Here is a 13,671-nt window from a genome sequence, read left to right on the forward strand (position 1 = left end):
TTTTCGGAAAGTGACATCTTATCAATTGTTTGGTATGCGAAAGTAAATATGAAAATCACTTTACAAAAGTGGGCTAATAAAGTGAGTTATAACTAAATCTCACTTTTTTAACTTCAGCTCAAATAACTTCGTATTCATTGAAAGTGAAAAACTTAGCTAAGATGTTATATTTGGTCTTTCTTTTAATCTTTAAATTTATTTTTAAAATTAAGTTTTTACTTTAAATTTGAATAAAATAATGATCACATTTTGAATTTTATATGTAAACTCACATTCAACAGAAAGTTTTTAAATTTAAATTTGTGACTTTATATTTAAATTTAAAATTAAAATTAAAACCTTTATTTATATTTGAATTCTAGAAATTTAATTTTAATTTTGAATTCTAAATATAAATTCAAACTTAAATTCAAATTGCGAGTATAAAATGTTTATTTATATTTTTTACCTCTTTATAAATAATTAAAGATATAAAAATTATAAAATTATAGTTTTTAATATTTCACTTTATAGCCAACCAAACATTAAAAATCTTTTTTGTAAAAACGACTTTTGCAGAAGTGATTTTTTTTAACTTCAACCATTTTGGGACAAATAAACATGTCCTAAGTTAAACTAAAATAAAGACTAGATTTGAATTGATCATATTTTATCCTAAATTCAGATAAAAAAAATTATAAAAATATATTAGAAGAAAGATAAAATAAGATAGCAATATATTTCATATAAGATAAGTATTAAGTTTTCTTTAATTAGATTAGATTTCACTTTTAAATATACAGAATCCCACTAGAATTGTGATTAAATTTCAATTTTGTGTATAGTATTATAATTATTATTATATAACCGACTAATTCTTATTCTAAAGCTTTGGAAAAAAAAAAAAAAAAAAAAATCACCACCAAATGGAAAAGTACTTCTCCTCTTTCTGTCGTCGTAGGTACTACAACGAGAAATTTATTGCCCACATCCTCTCTTTTCTCCCTGCCAAATTCATCGTGAAGGCCAACTTTCTCAACCGTTGCATTCGCAGCCTCACGTCGGAAGATTTTTTTGTGCTGCTGCAGTCGCAGCGCGCCGACTCCATCGACTCGGGCTTTTTTGCGACCTACAAATACGGAGCAAACGTGTTCTTTCTCGATCAGCGGGCCGGCATTCCCGCCGAGGCCATAGAATTTCTCCGCTGCACAGCCACAATCCTCTCGTCCGTCAACGGACTTGTCATCTTCTTCGATAGGAGATTGACAGTGCCCGAGGGCGTCGCCGTCTACAATCCCGTGCGCAGGACGTCGCTCACGGTCCCGCGGCCTCCCGACACGGAGCTCTCCCACGACTACTTCGTCGGCGTCGGCGCGAGCGTGTGCAAGGAACCTTGGTCCTTCGACTACAATCTCGTGTGCGTAAAACCTGCGGCCGAGTGGGGCGGCAATCTGCACTGCAGGATTTACGACTCTCGCGATGGCGAGTGGAAGGCCGATCACGTGCTCGTCCGCGGCGCGGAGAAGCGGAACCCTGCGCTGTCGACGAGCCGGTCGTGTGCGGGAGCGCCGTGTTCTGGGCGTCGACCTGCGGGGCCTACATGCAAGGTGTCGACCCCTACGTCGTGGCGCTGGACGTCGACGCTGCGGCCGTGGCGCCGTCCTCGCGGATCGTGCCTCTACCCCCCGAGGCGGTCGCAGCTGGCTTGCCGGATGACTACGAGATCCGGATCGCGCGGTGGGGCGAGACCGGGCTGTGCTTGATCCAGTACCGGAAGCCCGCATCCGTTTTTGCGATGTGGTCGCTCGCGACGACGAAGACGAACGAGGAGGATGCAGCGGCGGCGACGACGGCGTGGAAGAAGATTTGCGAGGTGGGGTTTGAAGAGATGAAGCTGAGGAAGAGGCGGATCGGGTCGTTCACGCTGATAAACAGCGACATTCTAGTCTTCATCGCCCTGCAGCGGCGCCGGCTTTACGGTTACAGCCTGAGCAGCCGGCAGCTGAAGAAGCTCGGCCGCGTCGACTCGCCGTATTCGGCGCTGATCCCTTACGCGAACACCCTGCGCCCCTGCGGCCGGGATGAAAAGGTCGTCGTCGCAGACAAATAGATGAATAGTAGTAATCTGTTGCATTTTGATTTTCTCTCTTCTGTTTGCAGTAATATAAGGCATTAAATAAGAATTGAGTTAGTGAATAGTGATCTCTAGGGTTCAAGGACCCAAAAGTAAAAGTATACTGTAGCGTTATTGGCGTAGTTAATATTTAATTTTTGTAAATTTCTTTTAATAATTTTGTTACGCTCTCTAATTGAAATTCAATAATATCACGGTGCTACCTTTTGTTTTAATAATTACCATAAAGTTCTTGTTTGATGTCTACAACATTTTTGTTTCATTCGATCCTTCCATCAGTTAATTGATTAACTGAATTTTCATGGGATTTGTTTCAGTTTGTTTGTTTGCTTTCCCAATATGAGATTAGAAGGTTTGTTTGCATCTTGCTTCAGATAATCTAGATAGTTTTTATTTTTTCAGAACTTCTGTTCAAATTTCTTTGCCGACTATTGGGTGTGGTTTTCCTTACATACTATGCAAAATTGCTAAATCAACATTAATACACAATCCTATCTCATTATGGGGTCATTTATACCGAAAAAAAGGATCTTTTGGCAAAATTTTAGTTATTGAATATATAATCTAATTGGACATAATAAAAACATAGGTAGCACTATCAATCGGCCGAACAGGAGTGAGTTATGACCAGCTTGAGATTGGTTTAAAATTATTAGAGATCGCCTAATGTTTGGCTCGAGCTCATGACGGGGCCGGAAAAGTTTAGTTTGTGCTCGGATTGCAATTTAATAAGCAAGCTTGTATTTGGTTCATTTGTTAGATGAACGGTTTGACCTCAAGTACATTTCGAGTTAAACACGCGTAAGCTTGCTCGCCAATGATGAGCTGATTTTTAGCCATATTTGACTAGATTTTGAATTGACCATATATTATTCTCAATTTAAATTAAATTAGAACTAATAAATTTGTAAAGATATCTTAAAATAAAGGAAGTATGTACTTTAAATAAATAGGTAAATTGTATTCTTGCCTCCTGAACTTTTGACGAAGTTTTACTTTACCTCTCGAACTTCTAAAATAGATATCTAACACCCTAAACTCTAATATTTCGTTCATGTTACCCCTTCCATCAGTTTTTCGTCAAGCTCCGTTAACCGGAAACTGACGGAAAGGGTAAAACGAATGAAATATTAGAGTTTATGGTGTTAGATTTCTATTTTAGGAGTTTGGGGGGTTAAGTGAAACTCGCCAAAAGTTCAGGAGGTAGTAGTGCAATTTACCCCGTAGGATTCTTGACTATAAATTATTTTATTATAATATGTTACTTATGGATTGACTACAAACCCTCAAGTTAGTGATGATGCTTGATTTTGAATTTATATATATTTTTTATTCTAAAATAAATTATACCATAATTTATCTTACATTTATTATAATAAAATAAAAGTGAAAGAAATGAATTAGAGTGGCTTAAAGATAAGAAAAGTGCGATACTAACTACCTACGATGCTCGAACACTCTACTGTCCTGGTGTACTCGCTAATATGGATGATTTACAATAGGTGTCCTCATTCGGATATAGAGATTTTAATTCTCAGTTAATTTTCTGTAATACTCGTTTGTCCCTTTAATCTTTAGAAATATTGTTCTAAAAAATACACTTATTTCCTATGAAATTATGCAATGTAATTTTATTGTAGCCTAAAATAAAATTTTTGTACTTCATTTCAGCCAATTAAAAATTTTTAATATAAAAATATAAAATAATATTTTATAATACTTTAGAATAATGCTTCTAAAGTATGATAAATTAAAGTAAGAACAATGCTTCTAAAGTATGATAAATTAAAGTGTGATTTATTTTAGGATAAAAAATATGTATAAATTCAAAATCAAGTATGATCACTAACTTGAGGTTTAGTAGTCAATCCATAAGTAACATCTTAAAATAAAATAATTTATAACTGGGGTAAATTGCATTGTTACCTCCTGAACTTTTGGCGAGATTCACTTAACCCTCCAAACTCCTAAAATAGACATCTAACATCCTAAACTCTAATATTTCATTCGTTTTATCCCTTCCGTCAGTTTTCGATCAACGGAGTTTGACGGAAAACTGACGGAAGGGATAACATGAACGAAATATTAGAGTTTAGGATATAAGATGTCAATTTTAGAAGTTCGAAGAGTAAACTGAAACTTCGTCAAAAATTCATGGGGTAACAATGCAATTTACCCTTAAATAAATTAAGTATTGCATTTTCAGTTAGACTAGATTTGAGTTATGAATAAATACATTTTGATTTGATTTCTAATTAGGCTAGATTTTGGTTATGAATATGTTCATTCTGATTCTGCTTTGTAATTAATACATGTTTAAGAGCGACCGATAATCTGTTAACAGGCTAAACATTTAGTTAGACTAGATAGATTTCAAATATGAATATACTTTATTTTAATAAGTTATAAATCTAAATTTTTGTTTTTCTTTCTAGTTTTTTCTTAATTATTTGATTTTTCTCTCCAGATTATTCTTCGTACTGATCATATAAATATTTAACGAACTGAGTTATTTCTTTATTTTTTTTATTACTATTCTTATATTATTATACACTATCACACTTGCACCACATCATCAATAGCAAGTCAATTATTTTTCTTCTTTTCAAAAAAAAGTATAATAAAAATATTTTTTTATAATTATGATGGGACATATATTATTAAAAAGAGATTTTTGATTGATTTGTTACGCCACGTCACCAATATATCCGTTGCATTCTAGAATTTTTCCTTAAAAGGAGGAGTAAATTTTACCTTCTCAACTTAAAATTCATGAAAATTTAAATAAATTTTTTAATAAAAATAAAAAAGTTAATGTCGACAACGTCGAACCACATACGCTTCCCCGGCGGAGTTCGTCATCACGTCGGAGGAGGCCGAGGCCGAGGCCACGAGGAGACGTACTGGCTCTTCCACGTGATATCACGACGACGGTGGAGGAGGGGCCACGGCGGTCGAGGGTGGAGGTGCCGTTGATCGTTGTGACGTACTGCCGCACCCTCTTCCACGTGATCTCGATGAAGACAGTGCAGGAGGAGGCGTGGGTAGTCCTCCATTTTACTCATAAATTTTTTTGCCGCACCATCTTCCACGTGATCTCGACGAAGACGGTGCAGGAGGAGGCGTGGGTAGTCCTCCATTTTACTCATAATTTTTTTTTCCCATAGGCTCGGGCTTCTACAATTATGGAACAACGATACTCAGCTATGCCTACCACGGACGCCTTCGAATTTCTACGCTCCGCTCTACTACAGAATCCTCTCCTTGACCAATATCTCATAATTTTCTCAAAAAAATAATTCTATATTTGGTTTTCACCAATATCTCATAATATTTTTTTTTTTAAAAAAAATATTTCATAGTAAAAATATAAGTTATGAATGCCGCAATTGCTCTCTTAAGTATAAAGGTTCGGCGTGGTCACATTAGAGTTATGAACTCTCATCCCCCACCAAAGACAAGAAAACTATCTGAATGAACAGGAAAAAAAAACATATACACATGCAACTAGTATGAATTTGTAAACGAAATCATATGAACAGGAAAAAAAAAAACCACATGCAACTAGTATGAAATCATGCAAAGGTATATACTTTATATCTAAATTTATTTATTTATTTATTTATTTTGAGAGATAGATAGCACACTATCCGAACCTAGGACCTCGAGTATCAACCACGAAGTCTTTTGCCACTTGCTCCAGGGACACTCGGTATTTTATATTTAAATTTAAAAATTAAATTCTAATTACTTTTCTAATTATTTTATTGAGCTAGGTTGGTATACTATCGGTAGTACGGAGACCTCCGTGCTACCAAGTTGTTTTTAATGATGCGGCTTCCAAATCGACGATGGGCTCCGTTAGACTTAATCTATAAAACTTAAAGTACTTGAAAATTAAATTTTATTATTTTTCGGCATCATTTACCGATCAAACGAGTAGTTTAAAAATGAACGGCTGAAAATAAAAATCTCATAAAAAATAATGATAAAAGACTTGAATTTAATATCAGAGGTACTGATCTTACTCTAAATAGTGAAAAAAAATTTCTATAAAAATTTCATCAGATTTGAATTGTTTTATACTATTAAATTCACAAATGCATCACATCTACCGTTAAAATTGTTAATTTTGAGACCTTTTGATTACTAGCTAAATGATGTCGAAAAATTATGAAATTTAATTTCCAGATACTTTTAATAGTGTAGATCAAGTCTAACGGAGCCGATCGTCGATTTGGGAGCCACATCATTGAAAACAATTTGGTAGCACGGAGGCCTCCGTGCTACCGATAGCATACCAGTCTAACTCTATTTTATTTATATATTTTATTTTTTAATTTAATTTGGACCGGTAATAGATGTTTAGTTTCATTACTTCCGAATGCAAATCAGTTTGTCCAAAATATTTTCTATTATAAATTTCGACTATATCAAAATTTCTAAAATCATTCAATATTATTAGAGTTTAAACTATATTTAATTATTTGATTATTATGTAAAGTTTAATTTAATATTGTTTAGTTATTTTTCATATTTTGGCTTAGGGGTGGTAATCCAGCTCGTTTTCAGCTGAAAATAAGCTAGAGATCAAATTGCTCATTTATTAAACGAATCGAATACGAACTGAATTTTTCAGCTCGTTTAATAAACGAGCCAAATACGAACTGGGATCAGCTCACTCGTGTTCGGCTCGATAATAGATCTAATATATATATTTTATATTTATGTAATTTATTAATTTATATATATATATATAATATTTTTTATTATTTAATTTTTAGCAAAAAAAACAAACTCAATTATAAAAATAGCTCAAAAATAAAGCCGAGCTGTGTCTTTCAATAGATTGCCTATGGGCTTTTTTCCGACCAAAAAAAAAAGAAGAAAACTCCAATTACTATTTGCGGTTTGCTAATGAATTAGACTGACGAGGAAACTTTTTGATTTTATTATTATTGTTTTTCAATACATGCACTACAAACAATAAAGCTATAATCTATAACCTCTATAACCTATATATTAATCCCCAAAACTTAGAGCTGATGTGGCAAAGCCACCTTTTTTTTTGTTTTAGATTAAAACTGTTAAATAATTACTTACTAAAAGTGATAGAGTTTATATTTTGTTCGTTTTGACACAAATTAATAAAATATACAAAATTAAGAAAGTTAAAAATAATTTGACAGAAGTTTTCAATAATTATACTATGAATATGATCACTAGCTTTTTTACTATTTAACTAATATCTTTTAATAAAGTTATCATATTTTATCAAAAATAATAGATTTGTTAATAATAATATAGAGTTGCGAGATAAAAAATAGTTTAGTGATATCTATAAAAAAAAATAAAAAATAGAAAAGTAAAAATAAAATTAAAATACAGTATAGATATATTAATGAAAGACAAAAATATAATAATATTTTTAACCAAAAAAATTGTACAATATAGCAAATAAAATTAACGTAAAGTATAATTATTTTTATTTGCCTTCAGTTTGTCCAAAATTTTTTTTTATATATTTTGTTCTTTAATTTAATTTGGATAAGTAATAGATGTTTGGTTTTATTGCTAGCGTATGCATTTCAGTTTGTCCAAAATTTTATCTATTACGAATTTTGACTGTATCAAATTTTTTAAAATCATTCAATATTATTATAGCTTAAAATATGTTTAATTATTTGATTACCCTGTAAAGTTTACTTTAATATTATTTAGTTATTTTTCATCTTTAGTTTCAATATTATATAATTTTTTCTAATAAATTTTACGTTTTTAGTTAAGTAAATTCTATTTTTTACTATTTAAATATTTTCTACTTAATAACTATCCGGTGGCCGGTGCACATCAGGGTCCATATACGAAGCAAATTTGGAGAATTTAATTTGAACGATTCTCTTGAAGCCGTTATAACCCTTTAAAAAAATTTATTTAAAAAATTAAAATTTTAAATATAATTTTGGTATTCTAATTTAGGAAATCTCCTATATTCCTTATTGTCGCCACTGTTGTCTACTTCTGTCATTTTTTTACTGGCTATTTTTTTTTGTATTTCAATTTGCCTACTACTTAATTTTAAATTTTTAAATGCTTAATACCTGTTTGTTTGTTTCAGAATAGTATCGGCATTTGGTCGCAAAAGTCCCTCTACGTCTGGTGATTCTTTATCGGTTTGTGTTTGTTACTTTGTGTTATTACTTTGATTGTTTTGATTTATCTACTTTTTTTTAAAACAAAAAGTAACATTCATCTCTTTGTTGCAAGAATCTATTACTTATATCGATTGTTCTGCGATCGTTCGGTTATAAATTTGTAAGCTTTCAGTGCATAATTCTTCTATATATATGCATTTTTTTATTTACTTATTGTCTGCATGTATTTATTATAAGTTATAAAAAAATTAAAATTAATATCTAGGAACTAATTTTACGGGACAAATTTTTTTCATATGAAAATAAAAGTAAGAAATTAGCTAATTAATCTTTTAGTGTGATCCCGAATGTAGTAACATATATATACAAGGCCTTTTACATGTACATTACATTATCATTTATTACAAGGTTCCAAAAAAAATCTTAATTTTATATATGCTTCTCAAAGGTGCAGTTTTTTACAATAGTTTACTCAACTTTTGATAATATTATTCTAAATATTCTAGAAGATATCAATAGTTTTATTTATCCAATTATGCTAATTATTGAACTCACAATTCTCCGAACAACCCTAAAATCTGATTATTTATTTATCTATTTATTTTTTCGAAGCCAGTTCAATGGAAGGAAGGAAGTAGAAATAAGTGAAAAATAGCTTTGTATAACCGGCTACCGGTATTTTTTTTTTTCATACTACTTTTGGTATTTTTTAAAATTAGTTCACTTATATCTATTGCTTGTCCGTTTTAATCTCTAAATTTTAAAGTTAGGTATAATAATATCTACCCGCCGCATCACGCGGGTTACTACGCTAGTAAATTATGAATACTGCAGATTGGAGGTATAAACTCCTCTTTCCCACCGGAAACAAGAAAACTAGCTATCGGAATGAAATCAAATTTTTTTTTTTGCAAAAGTATATATTTTATATCTAAATTTAAAAATTAAATTCTAATTACTTTTTTTTCAAAAAAATTCTAATTACTTTTGCAATTACTTTATTGATATAATTTTTTTAATTGAATTTGGATTAGTAATAAATGCTAATTAGTTTTATTACTACCGTAAATTTTATCTATTAGACTCAGTCAAATTTTCAAAAATTTTCTTTAAAAAATTTAAAAATTTCAATTAGTCAAACTTCAAGTCCACGAGATAAATATAATTTGGGCATTCTAATTTAATAACTTCAAATTTTAAAAAAATATATATTTTAGTACTTTATTTAAGAACATATTTAGTTGGTCAAAAGTGAAGTACCAAAAGTGATACGTTCGGAAAATAACATCTTATCAATTGAAAATTACTTTACAAAAGTAGGCTAATAAAGTGAATTATAACTAAATCTCACTTTTTTAACTTCGGCTAAAAAATTTCGAAATCATTGAAAGTGAAAAACTTAGCTATTATATTTGGTCTTACTTTTAATCTTTGATTTTTTTTTTTAAGTTAAAGTTTACTTTAAATTTAAATTAAAAAATTTAAAGTAAAATAATGATCACATTTTGAATTTTATCTGTAAACTCACATTCAACAGAAAGTTTTTAAATTCAAATTTGTGACTTTTACCTGCAGTAAACTCACATTTTGAATTTTATCTGTAAACTCACTTTATAGCCAATGAAACATTAAAAGTCCTTTTTAAAGTCACTTTTACAAAAGTGACCTTTTTTTTATTTGAGCTACTTTTGATCATATTTTATCCTAGATTAAATTAAATTCAGATAAAAAAATTATAAAAATATATTGGAAGAAAGATAAAATAAAATAACAATGTATTTCATATAAGATAAGTATTAACTTTTTTTGTTAATTAGATTAGATTTCACTTTTAGATACACAGAATCCTACTAGAATTGTTATAAATTTCAATTTTTAATATATATATAAATATATAACCCGACTATTCTTAATTAATAACTTAGTTTATAGGTTTTGGAAAAAAAAAAATCACCACCAAATGGAAAATTACTTCACCTCTTTCGGTCGACGTAGATAGTACAGCGATGAATTTATTGTCAATATTCTCTTTTTTTTACCTGCAAAATCCATAATAAAGGTTAAGCTTGTCGGCAGAAGTAATCCATAATAAAGGTTAAGCTTGCCGGCAGAAGTGTGTGCCGCCTGACGCCGGAAGATTTTTTTGCACTCCTCCAGTCGCGTCACGCTGAAGCTGCCTATTCGGGCTTCTTTGCGGCGTACAAATACGGAACAAACGTCTGTTTCGTTGATCAGCGGGCCATCGAATTTCTATGCTTCACAGCCACAATCCTCTCGTTGGCGTTTCTACGCTCCACAGCCACAATCCTCTCGTCCGCCAACGGACTTATCATCATCTCCTTCGATAGGAGATTGACAGTGCCTGAGGGCGTCGCCGTCTACAATCCCGTGCGCAGGACGTTGCTCTCCGTCCCGCGGCATCCCGACACGGAGCTCTCCCACGACTACTTCCTCGGCGTCGGCGCGATCGTATGCAAGGAACCTTGGTCCTTCGACTACAAGCTCGTGTGCGTAAAACCTGCGGCCGAGTTGGGGGGATATGCACTGCAAGATTTTCGACTCTCGTGACGGCGAGTGGAAGGCCGATCACGTGCTCGTCCGCGGCGCGGCGAAGCGGAACCTGTGGCTCGACGAGCCGGTCATGCGTGAGAGCGCCGTGTTCTGGGCGTCGACCTGCGGGGCCTACATGCAAGGCATCGATCCCTACGTCGTGGCGCTGGACGTCGGTGCTGCGGCTGTGGCGCCGTCCTCGCGGATCGTGCCTCTCCCCGTCGAGGCTGTCCCCGCTGGCTCGCCGGATGACTACGAGATCCGGATCGCGTGGTGGGGCGAGACCGGGCCGTGCTTGATCCAGTACCGGAAGCCCGCGTCCGTTTTTGCGATGTGGTCGCTCGCGACAACGAAGACGAACGAGGAGGATGCAGCGGCAACGACGGCGGCGTGGAAGAAGATTTGCCAGGTGCGGTTTGAAGAGATGAAGTTGAGGAAGAGGCAGATCGGGTCGTTCACGCTGATAAACCGGACCCTGCGGCGGCGCCAGCTTTACGGTTACAGCCTGACCAGCCGGCAGCTGAAGAAGCTCGGCCGCGTCGACTCGCCGTATTCGGCGCTGATCCCTTACGCGAAAACTCTGCGCCCCTGTGGCAGGGATGACGTTGCCGAGAAATACATGAACTCTAAGCATCAATTAGAGTTGATGAGTAACTATACTTTTAAAAATCACAAACTTTCAACTTTTGAACACTTTAAATCTATAAATTATATAATTTAAAGACTCAAAAAGTTGAAAGTATATGATTTTAAAAATACTAGTTTTTCTCTTAATGAATGAAGTAGGTAACGAGCTATTTTTTATTATTTTTAAAAAAAATACTGTAGCTTTACCATGGCGCATTCGTTAACATTTTTTGTATTTTTCTTTTATAATTTTGTTACGCTCTGTAATTGAAATTCAATAATATCATGGTGTACCTTTTCTTTTTTTAATAATTACCATAAAGTTCTTTTTTTTTTTTTTGATGTCTACAACACTTTTCTTTCATTGGATCATTCTGTCAGTTAATTTATTAACTGAATTTTCATGGGATTTGTTTCAGTTAGTTTGTTTGCTTTTTTTCCAATACGAGATTAGAAGGTTTGTTTGCATCTTGCTTCAGATAATCTAGACAGTTTTTATTTCTTTAGAACTTCTATTCATATTTCTTTGCCGACTATTTGGTGTGGTTTTCCTTGCATACTATTTTCTATATTTTGATAAATTTGCTAAATCAAGATTAATACACAATCCTATTTCATTATAGGGTCATTTATTTTAGTTATTGAATATATAATCTAATTGGACATAAAAACATAGGTAGCTGCAGGCTGAACAGGAATGAATTATGACCAGCTTGAGATTGGTTTAAAATTATTAGAGGTCCCCTAATGTTTGGCTCGAGCTCATGACGAGCTGGAAAAGTTTAGGGTGTGTTTGTTTCGAGTTAACCTGGCAGGATTACAGTCAATCCTGACAGAATTACTATGTTTAGTTCATCCGCTATGTAATATAGTCGTTAATATAACATTACAAATCGAGTGGCATTAAACTGAAAATATTAATTAAAGGGGGTCGTGTATCTTGCATTACTGAAAACCGGTAATACTACATATAATGTAAAATGACAATTTTATCCTTATTTTTAAAAAAATCTAATTTAAAATTTTGAATTGTCAACTTTTAATTTTTAATTTTAAAATTTAAAATTTTTAAACTTTAAATTTAAATTTTTAATTTTAGAATTTAAATTTAAATTTAAATTTTAGATTTTAAATTATAAGTTTTAAATTTAAATTTTTAATTTTTAATTTTAATTTTCAAATTTTAATTTTCAATTTTTAATTTTTAATTTTTAATTTTTAAATTTTAAAACACAAATTTGTATTTTAAATTCTGAATTTTAAATTTAGATTTTAATTTTTTATTTTATATATATTTATATTTATATTTTAGATTTTAAATTTAAAAATTTTATATTTTATATTTTAAATTAAAATATTAAATTTATATTTTTGTTAAAATTTAAAATTTAAAATTTAAAATTTAAAATTTTAAAAATTAAATTATTTAAAATAAAATCTGGTAAAAAAATATTACTTATAAACAATAAAAAAAATTTACGAAATATGACTAAGGGCAATTTTGGAATAGACTATATTTTATTGTTTAGATTACGAAATTTTTATAGAGAGAACCAAACATAGTAACACTATAAACACTGCAATCTAATATTACATTACTGTATTAAACTAAACGCATTAATGTAGTATGAGTAGTAATCTCATTTAGAAATCAAAGATGCATGGATATATTGAAATACTTTGTAATATTAAATAACTCGAACCAAACGCGCTTTTAGTTTGTGCTCGGATTGCAATTTAATAAGCTAGCTCTTATTTGGTTCATTTATTAGATGATGGTTTGGCCTCAATTACATTTCGAATTGAACACACCCGACCTTGCTCGCCAATGATAAGCTAAGTTTCAGCCCTATTTGACTAGATTTTGAATTGACCATATATTATTCTCAATTTAAATTAAATTAGAACTAATATAATTATAAAGATATCCTAAAATAAAAGAAGTATATATGTACTTTAAAGAGTTTTTTTTTGCAAATAGCCCCTGACAAATTTTTATTTTAAAATTAACTCTGTTAAAATTTAATTTGCAAAAATGATTCTGCCCCTGCCACACAAGCGGCATGCCATCTGATGGTGGCGATATTTCTCTCCTGACAAACGAAGAAAAATAGCAGAGTAAAATAAACCTCACCATGAAGCAAGCGGCATGCTATCTTACATTTTTCATTTTCTTCCTTTTGATTTGATGTCGTCTTCCAGAAGATGTTGTTGCCGTGTGGTCTT

Source organism: Ananas comosus, linkage group 15 (assembly GCF_001540865.1).
Source record: "Ananas comosus cultivar F153 linkage group 15, ASM154086v1, whole genome shotgun sequence".
Lineage (NCBI taxonomy): Eukaryota > Viridiplantae > Streptophyta > Magnoliopsida > Poales > Bromeliaceae > Ananas > Ananas comosus.